This window comes from Protomyctophum bolini (assembly GCF_963924005.1).
Source record: "Protomyctophum bolini genome assembly, chromosome: 18".
NCBI lineage: Eukaryota > Metazoa > Chordata > Actinopteri > Myctophiformes > Myctophidae > Protomyctophum > Protomyctophum bolini.
The window spans coordinates 35,619,974-35,637,000 of NC_137879.1; the positions used below are offsets into that span (position 1 = coordinate 35,619,974).

At 42.4% G+C, this 17,027-nt stretch overlaps 1 protein-coding gene across 3 annotated transcripts in view; it reads left to right on the forward strand.

Moving 5' to 3' along the window:
- Nucleotides 1-17,027, forward strand: part of prkg1 (protein kinase cGMP-dependent 1) — a gene marked incomplete at its 5' end in the record, with an annotated part of 198,903 nt that overhangs the window by 30,281 nt on the left and 151,595 nt on the right. The window lies entirely within an intron of this gene.

A 17,027-nucleotide genomic window follows, 5' to 3' on the forward strand; every position in this document is an offset into this window, starting at 1 on the left:
ACTCTGTTTCTGGCGCCCCCTACTGGTATTATTAAGTCACATACTCGTGCTCATGATACATGATACATGATACATGATACATGATACATGATATAGGTACACGGACATTGCTGGTTGTAGGAGTGGTTGCACCACTCAAAAATATACTGTATTTTCAAAACGTGATTTTGAATACTCTCTGTCTCTTTAAATGATGGGCTCTGCTGGGCTGGTGACAATTAACAACAGCCTGTATTCAGTTATCTTCAGAGATCAAAGCACCTGACCTTTTGGACATGATGTTGGCCTTCTCTTAAGCAGTACTGACTTTTCATGTGTTGCACAACGCTTGCCTTGTACACTGTAACACTCAGGGATTTGAACCTTGACCCTGCCTCCCACGGCCCACCTGACCTCATGTGTTGTTCAGCTCTTTTCTCTCTGATAAAGGGTGGATTTCTGAGGTTGAACTATTATCGACTAGGTCTGGGTATAGTCTGAGAACTCATCGGCGTAAAAAGAAAGGTCTTTCTAATAACATTCCTAATTCCTAATAAATGATACGTATAGCTTGCCAAACGTCAAGATAAAATCCATGCACATGCATTTGTATTCATTCCATAATAAACATTGGTTTAAATCTATATCCGTGCGTTATCTGACCGAACATGTACACATGGTCAACACAGAGTCTAATGAGCTCCGAGAAATCATACCCAGATAATTAGTACATGCAATTATTATAATCCGTAGCTGAGTGGTGGTTATAGGGACTGCCTGGGGAGCCAGAGAGCCCCTGGTGGTTGAATCATGTACCGTACGATTCAAGGCCAGGCCGGCAGTGTGTTGATCTGTGTCCCTGAGCAAGACTCGTAACGTCTTAATTGCTTTCTGAGCGCCGTATACAGTAGACTGGCAGCTCGCTGCTCCTATAGCAGGCCTACTGTATAGTTATCGCCTGGCTAATGAGCCAGACTCAAATCACACTGTCGTGTGGTATTTGGAGTCTGGAGAGGCTGTGCCAACAGCCAACGGCTGATTCGGTCTGGTTTATTAACCAGGCTATTGTAGTTATAGGATGGGATAAATGTAAATGCAGAGGACACATTTCACGCATGTGAAACGCTACCTGCTATAGGGTTTGAGCATTCAGGCCTGTGCCGTTCTGTTGCTGTATACGTGTACTGGTGTACAAAGTTGTACTGTACTTGTACTGTACTTGAGTAGAATTTTGAGATGTTTTTACGTTCCAATTTTCAATACCTTTTTCTCTCCACCACGTCTCGCATCCAAATGTGACCGTTTCTGACCGAAGATAAGTCATTTAATTTTCTTTTAAATTGTCGTTTCTTTTTCTCATGTCATATGAAAGCAGGGAATCATCAGCTTTAAATTGACATATTGGTTGTTGTCGAGATATGGTTAATGGAGTATAGTAATGGCTTGCAGAAAACAGCTTGAGTTGAGAAAACGGGCTTGAAAGGTTCACTTCTGTGGACTCTAACATTACACCTATAGCTACATGTTTGGGTATTTATTTCATATTTACATTTCAGAAATGCTCTAGTATGTGAAGTCTGCCTGTGCTATTAACTCATTATTGATTAAAAAAATCAAAAAAATCAAAAACCGTCCCAAATATTGTACTCCTACAATTATTTGAAAACTTGAGTTACTTTGTAGATTTGGATTATTATTACAAAACAATAAAACATGCGTTCACCTCAGCCCTATATACACGTTGGCCATTTGAAAATGGCAGATCTACAAGCTCAATGCGTCGCATTGTGAGTACTTTAACTTTTGTACTTTTAAGTACATTTTGATGCCAATACTTTTGTACTTTTACTTAAGTGCATTTTGAATTCCGGGACGTTTACTTGTAACAGAGCATTTATATATTGCAGTATTGAGTACAAATGTGAGTACCACCGCTGACCAGCACATTGTGGAGAATATGGTGAACGATCGACAATATAATATCAATCTGTGTTTATTTTGCACCACTGAACCATCAAATGTGTACTTTGGGGAAAAGTACTAACATTTTGTTACTTTAAAAGTCCAGAAATCAAAATAAAGTACAAAAATATTTTGGCATCAGTACCAAAAGTAAAAGTAATACGCTCATAGATCGGCCATTTTCAAATGGGCGAAATGCATATAGGGTTAATGTATGTACAAGTATACACTATTTGCCTCTGAGATGTAGTGGAGTAGAAGTAGAATTATTGGAAATTGGATATACTCAAAGAACAAATGCCTCCCAATTGTACTTAAGTACAGTAGACCTACTTAAAGGTATATTCAGTGATTTCACTCAAAAAACCGTAGGTTTCGTTCGAGTCAAAAACGAAACCTAAGGTTTTTTGACCCCCAGGGGTTAACTGGGGACAGGGAGGAACTGCTTATGTGGTCAGCAGCACACTCTATAGTAGAGAGGATTATCACAACAAAACAAAAAAATAAGTGATATTTGAATTAAGTGAAATCACTGACTATACCTTTAAGTAAATGTTACTTTCCACCACTGAAAATGTGTGTGTGTGTGTGTGTGTGTGTGTAATGAGGGGTTCATGCACTACACAGGCCTCCTATAACCTCCCTCTCTGTTGGGTTGTTGACAGGATTGTTCTTCTCGTTGACAGTCTGATCACGTCCGTCACCTGAGCAGCGTTTTATTTATTTATTTTTACTTCTGTTGTTCCCTCTACACGGCACACTAATAATGCTCCGCCGCCGTCATCCAGGGTGCACTTTTGACCACAATTTCCTGACTGGAAGCAGCTCCTGTCATCCACATGGCCCCGTTAGCGAAGACTGTGAGGCGGGCGGGCGGGCGGGCAGGCGGTCAGTCAGTCAGTCAGTTCTTGGCCTTCTCTCTGTTCAGGATAATGATGCTAATGCGTTCACTGGCCGGCCACTATAGCTCTATCTCTCTCTCTCTCTCTCTGTTGCTGCTTTGCATTTACAAGCTTCAACCATGTCATTTTCATGTTCATCAGGAATTTATTGTAACATCCAGTTCACTGGCCACAATGTATTCCCGTCACAGATCACACTGCACACTCACACACACCCCGGATGACCCTCCATCTGTCAGACGCCAACACACATGCAAGGGGGGGTGTGTGTGTGTGTGTGTGTGTGTGTGTGTGTGTGTGTGTGTGTGTGTGTGTGTGTGTGTGTGTGTGTGTGTGTGTGTGTGTGTGTGTGTGTGTGTGTGTGTGTGTGTGTGTGTGTGTGTGTGTGTGTGTGTGTGTGCGCGCCGAAGACAAAACGCAACGAAGGAAGGTTGGGGAAGAAAGGAAGGATGGATGAGTGCTCTGGGGAGAAAGGAAATTAAGCAATTGAATTGATACTTTATTCTGCAAAAGAGCTCATTCAACTCAAACATTAAGCACGGAGACAGAAAAGGCACATTATAAACTGGATAAACGGATTTGTGGATAACTTTGTATGCCAACTCCCTAGAGGCCAAGGAAAAACCTTTGCCTGGAATTTTTCACATCTGCTCTTTATAGCGCCACCAGGAGGCCGACATATGTAAAACACATTTTCTAATATTACTCCATTTGTTATCCAAATTTCACGCAAATCGGTACACATGCTCTCCATAGTCATGTGATCAAGACGGGTTTGTTTGATTTCTCATAATCCACCTTCATTGCCTACTTCATTGGCTTCTAAACTTTTCAGGAGTAGCCCGCTTTGTACCCGTTTTGTACAAATCGCCACAACTACTCAACGCAGCGTCCGGTTGCGGTGGAACTGTGCATGCACTTGAGAGTTTTCAGCCTCATGGTGGCGCTACAACAGGCCAAGCCGTGTCTCACTCACACGCGCGCACACACACACACACACACACACACACACACACACACACACACACACACACACACACACACACACACACACACACACACACACACCATGATTATATTACTCCTAATCCCAAACATCACAAACACTCCTATCCTCCTGGTGGAGACCTGGGCACTTTTTCTATCTCCCTGTTATTAATGTTTAACGATGGTGTTTAATCGCGCCGAGCAGGGAGAAAATGCAGCACACTTTGCACACTTGTATTCTCGTTATATAATAAATTTTGGTTAAATCTATCCGTGAGTCGTGTGACTTCTCCACCTTTTGTTCTGACTCTGGGTTCAGAAAGCAGAGCTGTCCCGTGCACGATGGTCTGAAGAGGCCTGGATGTTTTCATGATGTAATACTGGCACGAGGAATGGAGAAATGTGCTCTCGCCCTAATCCATTGAAAAATGCTTTATAAATCAAAAGTTAAGAATTTTGAGGTAGAAAGGCAGAAATGCTTTGCTTGTCTTTGCTTTGCCGGTGCAGATGTCTGATACTATACTGAAATAAATCATATTGCAGATTCAGACAGATTTTTAACAACCCTATTTTCAATATATATATATATATATTGTGGCAACCCAGGGGAGAATGGGTACAGATTCACAATAAAGCAAGAGGCTCGGAGTCAGAGGCAACATAAACTTAAATCGTCTTTTATTTAAAGTCTTAGGGAAAGGGGAAAACGGGGCAAAACAGCAACAGAAAGGTTCCTCTTCTGGGGGGGCTTAGGCTTCTATAGTTACTTGCAGTCCTGTGGGTAGGGCAGAGAGAGAGCAGGGACTTTTAGTTGGGGGAGGGTGCTGTAGGCTCTCCCTTGAGGAGTTCCGTCGGCCTATAGGAGGGAGGGAGAGAGAACGATACCAGGTGAGCCACAATACACGCACAGTACATCCACGTGGGTCCAAAGATTGGAGTTAGGTCTTGTACTCACTTGAGAGATCTCCCTCATACCAGCCTCATGCACAGAGAGATTCTCTCCAGCAGCAGTTCAGACTCACTCACCAGACCGCTTGGGCGTCGGCTCTTTAACAGCTTCTGGTGATGGCCTGACTGGCTGCAGGTGCGTCCATGTCCAGGCTCCCATTGGCTGCAATACCTGTACCGGGTGATATACTCCCTCTATCACCTCCCCCAGCCTCATTCTGTGGGGAATAGGCCTGGCTGTTTCCCCTGGTTTGCCACAATATATATATTTTTTTTTATTGCAAACAATATGCCTTCTTCAGGGTATATGCACCACTATTGGTGTGCGCTCCTACCTCTTTGTTTGTAATGATAACGAATCTAAATGTTTTCGAAAATTGCCTATCTACGAGCTCAAATGCAAAAATCGCCTTTTGACCATTTCACATCAAATCTATTGATATAGTGAACTCCTCATTCATACAGATTGATGCCTTTTAACTTGCGGTAAAAAAAAATGACCTATGGAATTAGCATAATCACTAAAAATATTATAGAAACTTAATTAGACTGACATAAATAAATGTGAGGAATACACAATGAAGGAATTAATAATGAAATGAAATGCTAGAATAAAATAGCCTAATGAAAGAGATAGATTCCCACAATTTCTTATTTGATTATTGGAGTGTGTGTGTGTGTGTGTGTGTGTGTGTGTGTGTGTGTGTGTGTGTGTGTGTGTGTGTGTGTGTGTGTGTGTGTGTGTGTGTGTGTGTGTGTGTGTGTGTGTGTGTGTGTGTGTGTGTGTGTGTGTGTGTGTGTGTGTGTCGCACAGATGGCTGCTAAATATAACGTCCCCAATGTCTGTTCACAGGAAGAGGAAGTGGAGCCTGAAACAGACACAAAATGATGCTCCATTAGTGTGTGTGTGTGTGTGTGTGTGTGAGAGAGAGAGAGAAACTGAGATAGATTGCTCGTGTGTGTGTGTAGAGTGTGTACATGCTCACTATGCTAGTCAGTGGCAGTAGGCGTTTGCTAGAGATTCAAGGTTGATATGCGCACACGCATGTGCATGCATGCGTGTGTGTGTTTTTGGACTGGAGAAAAGCATGATGCGATAGATTTGTTGTCTTGTGTTAGCCATAAATTATAAAACTGGGCACACAAATGTGCACACGCACGCACGCGCACACACAGACGCACACGTTTATATTACTATACATTTAGGACAGCATTGAAAATCGTTGGAAAATTGCAAACCTATAGTATGAGACAACGTACACAATATGGGAGAAAAACACTCTAACCCCAAACCCTAAACCTATCCTCTAAATGCCTCATCCTAATCATAACCCCAACCTGAATCTTTTCCTAATTGTTCCTAAGCCTAACTCTCCAAAATATTTTTGAGGGGCGCTATCCCCTCCTATGTCCAGCTTTGAGGATGTGTGTAAACGCATTGTCCTAACGCACACATTGAATGCCACTGACAATTAAAACACTATCGGTGCCGGAAGTTCTTCAAAATAGGAGCTCTGGGCTGCCAGAGTTGTCTGGTCGCTTTTACTCTGAAACCCACGACCCGGAAACAATCTACTAAAAAAAAAACATACATTGCGATCATTTTAATTTATACGATATATGATCCAAAAAGCGGGAGAGATGGATGCGGAGCCGAAATGAAGCGCCAGTATATCGATCCGTTCATCAGTGCCGTATCCAGGGAATAATCAGCAGGGGGGCATTCATATTTCCAAGGGGGGCACTTGGTTTTTCAAGTTCACATCCATATATAGCAATTAAGCTCTCACATAGGCCTATACAATAAAACAACACAAAAGGCTTGGAGAAGGGCTACAAGTATAGGTTCCAATTATACACCAAAACAAATAATATAGCCTAATTATTGTAGCCAATAGAACAAACAAACAAACATAGCCTATATACTGTCATGTGGAAACACGATCGCATCGCACCAACAACACAATGAGCATCTCCAAGTAGAAAAAAAAGACTATAGCCTATGCACCAACCATTAATCACCAACAAATAGTTGAGCATTTAGGCTTATAGTGTCTTTTATATGTCGCCATCTCCACGGTAGGGGAATATGAGTAAAAGTTTATGCGCACCGACTAGGTGCCAGTGTACTTTTTATTATTGCATTTTTATTACTATGAATTCATTAGAAAATGTAAATTTATTATAAACACAAAGAACATGAAAATAACACATTATATATATTTTAAACCTTAATTAAAAATAAAATGGTGGGGTAGGGTTCTGGACTGGGGGGGCACAAAGTCTATCTGGTAGGGCAGCGCCCCCTAGTGCCCCCCCGTAGAAACGGCACTGCCGTTCATAACCACGGAGAGCGCCCTTGATTAGGAGAGACGAGTCATTCTTTCCGCCGCGCTAAGAGCTAAGTCGGTAGCCGAAAGGCGAACTGACAAAAAAAGAAAAAGGAAAGAATTCAGAATATTCGTATCTCGCCCAGTATCATTGAGGATGCGCTAGGACGTCCACGGGTGTGATTTTCTTTCAACCATAACACGAAAAATATGTCCTCACAATGTCTTAATTCTCAAATTCATCTTGTGGGAAAGAGTTTGGCCCTTGCAAGTATGACGGCACGAGTATACACGCACGCACGCACACGCGTCCACACAGTCACACTCGCACTCACTCATGCCCTGACACACACACACACACACAGACAGAATGCACACCCACGGACACACGGTCAGCACATGCACACAGCCCCTCTTTCTCATGCAGTGAAAAGGAGCCAAGCTGCTCTCTAATGGATGTGGTTGGCATGGCAACCTGTTAGAGGCGCATATTTAGTTTTCCTAAACTAAGTTACATTGTTTATAAATGTCTTTTTAACGCTCATGAATATTTATGCCTGTCAGCTTTTAAAGACATGTATTATTATTAATTGAGGACAGCCGCACACAAATGACCACTTTAATATCAGAGAGAGAGAGAGAGAGAGAGAGAGAGAAAGAGAGATGGTGGCAGTTTATGATCTATAGTGCTGCTATCTGCAGCCCCATCCCGGGCGTTGTCCTCAGTCACAGGTGAACTTGATCATTTAATTGCAACCGATTTGTCCCCATGGGCAGGAAACGCTTCAGATAAAACCCCTAAAAACTGACTTTTGGGCAGGGAACCCTTCAAATTATAAAAGCCTCAAAGAAACCACATATTGACCATGGAAACATCCTTGTGCAGTCCGTTACAGACGTTGTAAGGTTTTTATTACAACGTCTGTTTGTAATAAAAACGCTGATCGTTTTCCTCACGGTTCCACATACGGGTATATATCATTTGAGAATTCACAGCAATTCTAATAGATCTGACCTGATGTGATTACAGTCAGACCGGCTCGGGTCTCCAGTCTGGCCTTTTCGGTTTATACCTGCTGTGCAGACATTTACCCGGGTCCTCTTGGCGTCATTATCTTAGTGTCCAAGCTTGTGCAAGGCACTGAAGCTAACTGCGAGAGAGACTGCTAGCTTCAGTACCTTGCCCTGAAGTACCTTGTACTGAAGCTAACTCTCTCTCTCTCTCTCTCTCTCTCTCCACCTCTCCACTATATGTCCTTGGGCAAGGTACTGAAGCTGTCTCTCTCTCTCTCTCTTCACTACATGTCCTTGGGCAAGATACTGAAGCTGTAACTGTCTCTCTCTCTCTCTCTCTCTCTCTCTCTCTTGCGCGCGCGCGCGCGCTCTCTCACTCTCTCTTCACTATATGTCCTTGGGCAAGGTACAGAAGCTGTAACTGTCTCTGTCTCTGTCTCTCTCTGTCTGGAGGTCCATGTACAAAGCTCCAGTGGAGAAACGCACAGTGGAGAATAGTGCATGGGGCCGTGGCTACAAACAGACACGTGGCACACATTGACTCTAGGGCCAGCAGAAGTTGTCCTTTCTGTCAGGAGGAAGAAACACTTGAACATCTATGGTTAAGGTGCCCGAGCCTTGGTAGTCTGTTTGCGCTGCTACAGAGATGGTTCAACAGTTTGAATGAAGAGCTAAATTATGAAATGTTTATTTTTTGGGCCACGGTACAAAGCATCACAAAAGAGATGAGTGGCTATAGCTAGATTTTATTATTACAAAAAATACACTAAACAACGTCAGTCCTATATTTCTATATTGCAATATTGATACTTTAACCTAGGTGAAACAACGTGTACTTTCCCACACTGACTACTAAGTGTCCACTCAACTCATCTGTGCACTGTGTCACTGACAGCTAACCTAGTGGGGGAGTGGTTCGTGGGTGGGGGAGTGATTATGCAAGCCATTAGGGGTGGAGACAAGTATCTATTGTCACACCCATTCCTGGGGCACAGAGGTGCTAAAATCTTTGGAATCTTTGCAGGAGAAATTCTGTACTTTGGGGTTTGCGGTTCAACAAGTTTCAGATGGTCATATCTTCTTCATTTTTCCCCCAATTTCAATGAACAATACATCATAATGAAAGCTTACATTATGTAGTTTCATAATAAAAAACTGAAAAATGACCATGGTCCCCATGTTTATCAAACCACTGTACTCAATCAGCATATTTGTATAACTTATTATATCTATAGGCATATAAACCTGAATGATATTGCATTGTGTTCAGCCTCTATTTTTCAGTATGTGCCCCTTTACTGAATCCATTTATATTTTGATGCACAACATGAACAGTGTGACCTGTGTGTATTTTTCTTATACAAATCAACACAATTATACTGTGTTTTAAATCATTGGGCCTCATGCAGCAACCGTTCTTAAGAAGTTATTAAGCAGAAATGTGTTCTTAGACCCACTTAATGTTTTCTTACAAGCTCACAACACGTCCCATTACTGAGCTTGTACATTGGCTATTCTTGAAACATTTTGATAAATCTTCAAAACATTTTGATAAATCTTCAAAGGAGGTGGGCTGCGTGGACCCGGTGCTCATAATGACTGGCCTTTTTAAAGCACATTCTTATTATAAGATGGTGAGCAAGAAAGTACTGCCGAAGCAGACAACCTGTAACACTTCCTTACGGTGCAAGGCTCGAATAACAAGGTAAAATGAAGAAAATGCCAGCACTCATTGTATGTCCCTTTCATATTAATTTATTTACCTACAACATTTACATGTTATGTTTACACAATAGTTCTGACCTTTCCATTTGTGCTTCTGACAAATATCTAGCTTGAAGTAGTAATTAAAAATTTGCCACTGTGAATTATCTGGTGTCTTTTAAGGTGGCCCAAATGGGAGAAGTGTTTTCCACACTGATCACACCCATAGGGTTTCTCCCCGGTATGAATTCTCTGATGTAGTTTGAGGCTGGACATTACAGAGAAGCGTTTTCCACACTGATCACATACATAGGCTTTCTCTCCAGTATGAATTTTCTGGTGTATTTTAAGGCTGGACATTATAGTGTAGTATTTTCCACACTGATCACATTCATAGGGTTTCTCTCCAGTATGAATTCTCTGGTGGTTTTTAAGGCTGGATATTACAGGGAAGCGTTGTCCACACTGATCACATTCATACAGTTTCTCTCCAGTATGCGTTTTCTGGTGTCTTTTGAGGATGGCCATTACAGAGAAGCGTTGTCCACACTGATCACACATGTAAGGTTTCTCGCCACTGTGAATTTTCTGGTGTCTTTTACAGTCGTTCAATTGGGAGAAGTTTTGTCCACACTGATCACATCCATAGGGTTTCTCTCTAGTGTGAATTCTCTGGTGTATTTTAAGTTTGGAGAGGTGAGGAAAGTGTTTTCCACACTGATCACAGCAGTGGTGTTTCTTCTTTGCCAAGCTTCTTTGTTCATTCACCTCTGGTATGTCAGGGCAGTCAGACTGATGATGCAACACTGTAGTGGAAACAAACACAAAGGACACATTGTTGATACAGTAGGTAGAAAGACAGCACTTTGTGGACTTAAAAGTAGACGTGCAGTAAATCGCTGTCATGTTCTAACAATGGCTTTAAAACCACATTGCATGACTAAAAGCATAGGTATTTATTGTCATGACTATGACTTGATTGCATAGGGCCAAAATGGAAACAAGAATGCAATTACTTTTTTGGGGGGGATATCCCTTTTGTGTTTGACTGTACTCTGTTGCTGTTTATACATTCTGTCTAATACAATATTTAAGCAATCAATCAGTAACATACCAAAGTATTTGGGTTCCTCCTGTTCAGCAGAAATGTCCCTGGTAGGGTCGAGAGAGTTCATCGTCACCTGAAGTCTAGAGTCTGGAGGAGTTGTGGAGAAATGACACAGACCAAGTCTTCTTATACCAGAGTGTTGGAGGCGTTACCACTAAATGCTTTCAATGATTGGCCAAAGAGAACAATAAGAACCATATCTCCACCAATCACAGTCTTACATGCTGTCCTCCACCCTCCCTCATCCCCCCATACTGAATTTTCATGTTGTGCATCAAAATATAAATGGATTCAGTAAAGGGGCACGTACTGAAAAATAGAGGCTGAACACAATGCAATATCATTCAGGTTTATATAGATATAATCAGTTATACAAATGTGCTGATTTACTTATCCAATAGTCTCAATAGGATCTTCCTGCAGCTACCGTAGTATATAGCTGCAGAAACTAGTAAAAGTAAAATCAATAAAAAGGAAAACGATCATTTTAAAGTCCATCCTGGTACTTTTGCAGAACACATCATTGTATTCATCATAACAGTGCAGAGTGTACCAGCTCTAAGCTGTAATATCTATTATTGTATTTGTATCTAAGACTTTTCAGTGCCACCCTGGACTAGAAATAGTGCTCATATATGCAGTGTTGCCAACTTAGCGGATTTGTCGTCATATTTAGCTTCTTTCCAGACCCCCCTAGCGACTGAATTAGTGAAAAGCTTCTGGCGAGAAATCTAGCTTTTTTCCCCTGGTGAATTGGGGACAAATCGTGTTGACAGGCGCCAGATATGCGCCAGAGATAAAATCTTTTTTTTTTTTTTTCTCAGCCTCAAATCCGCGAAATTGGCAAAACTAAAAGTGGTCGGCGCGTCTGGTCTGGCTCACAGGTCACAGCAGGCTCAGTGGCTTCCTCGGCTCGGTTATGTGCACACTGCACAGACTGTCTACCAGTGCTTCCTCCTTTCTTGCTCTGCCTAGGCGAGTGCGCTCCGGTGCGGTATTTCCGAACGCGCCCCTCGAGCTCGACAGAGCAAGAAAGGAGGAAGCACTGGCAGCTCAGTTTAGTCTGCTAGTAAAAATAAAATACACACTCGGATGCATAAAGTATTAACCTTCTAATTCCTGTATGGATCGGAACAAAATAGCGTTCTAAACATTAGTTGAATTGAGGTATGTTTTTTTTTAATATTACAATGAGTTTAAACGATGTGTTATCAAATGAAGAGATGATACAAACTAAGTGCACATAAATGACAAATGTTTTTCTGGGCTGGCTACATATTTTCGTTGCTAGGGGCGCCTAAAAGTCGCTAGGGACGCAAAAAAGTCGCTAGGGGCGGCGCGCGCTACGCGCGCGCATATCCCACCCCTAGCGACTTTTAACGACTTTTCGAGGAGCCACTAGCTACTTCCGTTACTGGAGAGTTGGCAACACTGCATATATGGGTATACTTAATTGCAATCTGTACAAATAAACATGAATCCCCTGTGTGACTCATTTTATGTGATTTTAGACTAATCATTTGGCTGGCTAACACCACAAACTGTAGTCCATCCATGACATTGTTTCTGTTAGAACAGCTCAAATATTGAATGTGAAGACATAGTGTAGTACAAATCCTGGTGTGATCTTCTTTAAAAGTGCACGGATCATAACAAACGTCTAAGGTATTTTCCCCCCTGACTTTCGGTTGGTAAGGTTTTAACTCTTTCACATCAGTGCACGGCTGATTCAAGCCATGCATTTAGGGGTAAACGGTACCTTTTTATACATATTGATAATAATGTAAACATACAGCATTTTCTAATTTAGCAACTAAGACTAACATCACAGAATAAATGATAGCCTACTTGCAGTGTGGGCTGCAAGTAGTTTGACTCCACACAACTCAGTTAGCCTATATTTCTATATTGCAATATTGATACTTTAACTTAAGTAAAACAACATGTACTTTCCCACACTGCCTACTAAGTGTCCACTCAACTCATCTGTGCACTGTGTCACTGACAGCTAACCTAGTGGGGGAGTGGTTCGTGGGTGGGGGAGTGATTATGCAAGCCATTAGGGGTGGAGACAACTATCTATTGTCACACCCATTCCTGGGGCCCAGAGGTGCTAAAACCTTTGGAATCTTTGCAGGAGAAATTCTGTACTTTGGGGTTTGCGGTTCAACAAGTTTGAGGCCTGAAATAAAGTCTGATTACTGAGGCTTTTTCCCCCTCTCTGCCCCTCTTACAAACAATGTTTTTTGAAGCCTATACATATTGCTTATCTGTATAATCACTATAAATCAGTATAAAATTAACTGTATAATCAGTATAAATAATGAATACTTTGTGTTAATTCAACAATGTTTATTGTTTCTTAATGTTCACAATATCAGAAAGCATGAAAGAAAGCAAATCACAATATAAAGCATGCAGGTGTGAAATAAAATCAGGGAAAACACAAATCCTACATGTACGCATTAGTTTCTGTTGCTTTATCTGGATGGCAGGTTCAACACAAAATGTTGTCTCTTCTTTCGCTTAGAGACACTTGTAACATGTCATGGTAAATGTGCCAGTGCATGTTCCACAGGCCCTTTTGTCACATTTATGGCAGCTGGCTATCGTCTTGTTTCGACATCTGTCAAGCTGACACTGCCTTCTCTTCTTGGGCGTAGGGGTGTCTGGTGTCTGTGGACGGGTCCTCTTAGCAGCTCTTGGTGTTGTAGGCTGGTTCTGTGGTGTGGTTGGCAGCGGCTGCTGGCGCTGAGGTGTGTGTGGTGGCACTGAGTCCCTTTCACCCATGTGTTCCTCACGGAGCTGTAGTGACAAGGCCTGTAGGAACTCCCTCCTGGTGAGCTGCGGTTTGTTCAAGCACTGTTTGAACAATACATAGGCATTGATGGCAGCCAGGTCCAGCATGTTGTGAAAGACAGCCATTGGCCAACGCCTGGTGCCAACTCTCACGCTGTGGTTTCGTGCCATCTGATCCAAAATGTCCACTCCCCATTTGGTGTTGTTGTAATCTGTTACAGACACTGGCTTTGCTTTGGGGTCTGTACCAATCACGATGGAATTGTGCATGGTGCTCAGAATGCAAACGTTTTTGTTGGCTTTGCTCTGGTAAATCGTCAGTGTGGCACCATCGCTCGCCATCAGTTGCGTGTGGAACAGCCGTTCTTTTCCACGTGCGGATGGAGGCAACTCTCGCCTCTGTCTGTTCACAGTTCCAAGTATCGTTGTGTTGTTTGCTAGGAGAGACTGCCCCAACTTCATCGAAGTGAAAAAGCTATCCATTGTGATGTTTCGCCCTTTGTCGAGGAATGGTTCCACCAGCCTCTGGACCACGTCTTGAGACAGCGGCACGCCATCACTATACAAATGACAGGGAGATGGTGTAATGGTTATTATAACGCAAAAATATATACATAATAGGCTTTGATGTAAAGACATTTTAAATACATGATTATTAGAAAAGGAAAATAAATTACCTGCCGCGGTACTGGCCCTTTCCAAGGTAGGGAAATCCATTCAGGAAGTATTTGCTGTCCAGGTCGGCAGCAATCCAGAACTTAATTCCAGCCTTGTCTGGTTTATTGGCCGTGTATTGCGTGAAGCCACATCTTGCCTTTGTGGGGAAGAGCTGATCACCGACCGTGATGTTCACTCCAGGCACATAGCAAGATTTGCAGTTGTCTGTGAACTGATTCCAAATGTCCGTTATTGCAGCAAACCCGTCTGCTTCTTTGCGGGCGAGTCTGGTGTCCTTGTCGTCAAAGCGCAGGTAGCGCATGATGGATTTGAAACGGTCACGAGGTATCGTTTCTTTCACCATCTCGTTTCCCCGTTCGTTGGCCCACAGTTGATTCAGTGGACAACCACGTGTCGACATTGCGCGAATAAAAAACACGCTGATGAATGCTTTCAGTTCTGTGACGGACAAATCCCAATCTTCATTGTGTCCATCACTGCGGGCAAACTTCACTGTGCAGTCTTTGACGTTTTCCAACATGTCAGGGTCAAACATACACAGGAAACCGCTCAGCTCGTCGTGGATTCTGACCTTGGCGAAAGCAGTCGGACCTGGTCTGGCTGTGAAGACATTACGCATGGGCACGCTGCCGCGGCCAGCCCCGGTTTGCATAGATGACCATATTGTTCCATCTTTGCTTGTCTCAGTCGCGGTAGTCTCGGGCTGAGATGTTTCAGGTAAATCTAATTGAGGAATATATAGAAATGTTATTGTTTTTTGTTTTCGTATACACATTATTCACGCGCACGACACAACCCTGCATGTGTCCCACATTGTCCCACACAAACACACTCTTTGTCCCACATCTGGTTAGTTGGCTAGTTAGTTGAAAATGGAAACAAGACTGAAATTACTTTTTGGTGCTATCCCTTTTGTGTTTGACTGTACTCTGTTGCTGTTTATACATTCTGTCTAATACACTATTTAAGCAATCAATCAGTAACATACCAAAGTATCTGGGTTCCTCCTGTTCAGCAGAAATGTCCCTGGTAGGGTCGAGAGAGTTCATCGTCACCTGAAGTGTAGAGTCTGGAGGAGTTGTGGAGAAATGACCCAGACCAAGTCTTCTTATACCAGAGTGTTGGAGGGAGGCGTTACCACTAAATGCTTTCAATGATTGGCCAAAGAGAACAATAAGAACCATATCTCCACCAATCACAGTCTGACATGCTGTCCTCCACCCTCCCTCATCCCCCCATACATACTGAATGGATACAAAGTAGTAAAAGGACAGAGGATTTTTGTACACCGTTTTAAAAGCAGTAAACATTATTTACCAGAGCGGAAAAAACATATACAAAGTTTCCCCCTATATACTATATTTCTCTCTGGCCTTCGTCAGGTATGCCTGACGTCAGGACAGTACACCATCTGAAACAAAGGATGTAGTAAATATATGTCACACACCCACTGACATTATATCAACCCCCGTATTGTAAAGTAATACACTTAAGTAATAAAGCTGTTAGCTTTGAGCACTGGTAGGAGCACTATAAAATGTTCCTAGGTCCAGCAGCACCTCACCAAACACGGGTGTGCACCCTACTCCTGTTTGTTTACTACCTCCAAGGAGCAGCTAACCTGACGCTGCCAGATGAGGGCGGTATTGGGGAAACATATTCCCCAACACAACACTCATCTGGGATCTCTGACGGAGTTGAGCCCTGAGTCAGATCTGCTTCGTACCGAACCAATCAGCGTGAGCTAAAGGCGGGATATGTGCAAAAGCGGATGTGACGGTATATAGACACGTCAATATGATTGGTTGTGTTTGCACGCCCACACCCACACGGTGATAGACAAGACGGTCCCATCCAATCATCTACCAAGTATCTTCAACAAAAGGAACAGCCCCGTCATCGAATTTGCTTCCGCGATCCCAGATCCCAATAAGCTGTGAAACAAATTTGTGTAGCAAGCTTTTTGGATCTGGCAGCGTCAGGTTAAGGAGCAGCAGGTAAATGGCGCAACGTTCGTCGCAATTGATCTTGCTGTCTCTCACATGAGGAGGAACGCCATCTACAGTTTGTGGTGTTAGCCAGCCAAATGATTAGTCTAAAATCACATAAAATGAGTCACACAGGGGATTCATGTTTATTTGTACAGATTGTACAATTAATTGTACAATTAAGTATACGCATATATGAGCACTATTTCTAGTCCAGTGTGGCACTGAAAAGTCTTAGATACAAATACAATAATAGATATTACAGCTTAGAGCTGGTACACTCTGCACTGTTATGATGAATATAATTACTGTATGTGTTCAGCAAAAGTACCAGGATGGACTTTAAAATGATCGTTTTTATTGATTTTACTTTTACTATTTCCTGCAGCTATACTATGGTAGCTGCAGGAAGATCCTATTGAGATGAGACTATTGGATAAGTAAATCAGCACATTTATATAACTGATTATATCTATATAAACCTGAATGATATTGCATCATGTTCAGCCTATTGTTGTGAAGGAATGTGTAGCACTCACTCCCACTCAGGTATGTGAAATTACTTTCAATAGGGTTTTTGTTATTGTCCATCCACAATATGACCATTAACCAGTGATCATCATCATCG